Source organism: Peromyscus eremicus, chromosome 14 (assembly GCF_949786415.1).
Source record: "Peromyscus eremicus chromosome 14, PerEre_H2_v1, whole genome shotgun sequence".
NCBI lineage: Eukaryota > Metazoa > Chordata > Mammalia > Rodentia > Cricetidae > Peromyscus > Peromyscus eremicus.
The window spans coordinates 83,130,387-83,132,706 of record NC_081430.1 but is presented as its reverse complement, the minus strand read 5'-3'; positions in this window follow the sequence as shown (position 1 = coordinate 83,132,706).

Here is a 2,320-nt window from a genome sequence, read left to right as displayed (position 1 = left end):
CACATGACATACTCTTTATTTCACCATCCTTCCAAATATGTACCCACAGAGAAAGGGGTTTACTGACTCTGAGAAAGCTTCCCACTATGACTTAATGGATACACAATCCTGAGTCTTCATTTATCAGTGACTTTCCAACCAACACACCAAGACTAGTAAAGAAAAAATTATCAGGGCATGTTCTCTTAATTAAAAAGTTTAATGTCTAAATAAACAAACAGTCCCCATAAAGTGTTCCAGACTTAACCACATGAGGTGGAAAGGTCTTAGGGCTGAACCTAGAGCCTCATACTTGCAAAGAATATGCTCTACCAGTGGGCTACATCTTCAATCCTAGCACTATTTAAAAGTGATAGGAAAACTATGGTTTCCAGTGTCAAACTCATATTGAAGAGGCATGATATAAACACTCGAATAGCACCTGCAGTTCACCTGTTGTGACGGCAAAGGAGAGACTGATGGGGGAAAGTTCATGACTGTAAAACATTATCTTCTCAACTGGCATTTTGTTTTCCCCATAATTGGAGCACAACTCCTACTTTAAAAGCTTATTAATTTTGAACTACGGTCAGTACTCTGAACCTACATAGGTAGATAAAATAGGTTCAGAATACTAACTGTAGTTATCATATATATAATCATACATCATACATATGATTTAAATAAGGACAACATATGAAACTGTTTTGTCTGAGACAAGGTCTTACTGTGTAGTCTTGGTTGGCCTGGAACTCATGTACATCAGGTACACATTTAACTCAGAGATCCACCTGCCTCTGCTTCCCAAGTGCTGGGACTAAAGGTGTGCACCAAAATGGCCAGTTATATTTTTATTTTAAAGTTATGTTTATTTGAGAATGTGGGCTTATGCATGAGTGCAGTGCCTGAAGAATCCAGAAGAGGCGTTGAATCCCCTGGAGCTGGAGTTACAGGCAGCTAAGAATTGCCTGATGTGGGTGCTGGGAACTCAGCTCAGCTCTCCTGCAAGAGCACTACACATTTTCACATGGTGAGCCATGGCTCCAACCCCAAACTGGCATTCTAAAGCATCAAGATAGCTGGGATGGGGAGATAGTTCAGTGGGTAAAGGTGCTTGTTGCCGAGCCTGGTAACTTCAGTTTGATTCCCAAGAGCCATAGGATGGAGAACAGATTCCTGCAGGTTGTGTGTACACACACACACACACACACACACACACACACACACACACACACACTCAAAATTATAAAAAGGACAGAAAAAGGTGTTCTAAGCAAATGGGACCAGAAAATGAATAGGTGCCACCACTGTGGGGGGAAAAGTCCATTAAAAAACAACTCAAACACTGTTAGGACTGTTTCTAACACACAGGTAGTTACCAGGAAGAAGTAAAAGAGAAATCACGTCCGTGTGGCCCAGGATTTAATTTTTTTTTCTGTATTTTCACTGGGAAAATATGCACATAAGGGACATCTGCAAGGATGTGACTCATCAAAAAGTAAAAACTGTATGTGTATGGATGGGATGTACACACAAAAATACAGGAACAAAGGTTGGGTATGGTGTCACGTTCCTCTACTTTTAATCCTGAAAGGAAAACAGAGGTAGGCAGATCTCTGTGAGTTCTAGGATAGCCAGGGCTACAGTGAAAACCTCTCTCAAAAAACAAGCAAACAAAAAATGAAAGCATACACAGGAATATATGTGTTTCCAAGAGAGTAGATGTACAGAATATGTATGGGCTATCACACGTTAAAAAAAACCCACTGTATATTTAAGGTATGTATACATTTGTACCTTAAAACATTTGGAAAAAAATCAATCTTTAGGGCTGGAGAGATGGCTCAGAGGTTAAGAGCACTGACTGCTCTTCCAGAGGTCCTGAGTTCAATTCCCAGCAACCACATGGTGGCTCACAACCATCTGTAATGAGATTTGGTGCCCTCTTCTGGCCTACAGGGACACATGCTGTATACATAATAAATAAATCTTTAAAAAAAAAAAAAATCAATCTTTAAATGGCATCACTAAATGTTTCTAAGATTTAATTTGGGCTTATGGAGGGGTGTGAGTTTTGATAAATTTTGGCTGTAATATTTAACTTTAATAATGAAAATAGATTCGTACTGTGTCTGGAATAAACACATCCAGTACTGGCCCAACACTCTAAGGAATGAAACATCCAATTACACCTACCTTCATGGTGACAGGTGCTAACACAGTAGCTTTAAGGACACTCATCCTTCCCCACTGGAAACAGACAGCAGTATTTACAGCAGATATTGGGTCTAATTCACCAGCTCATAACAGCCATTCAGATGCTCCAATGACCCCAAGAGCA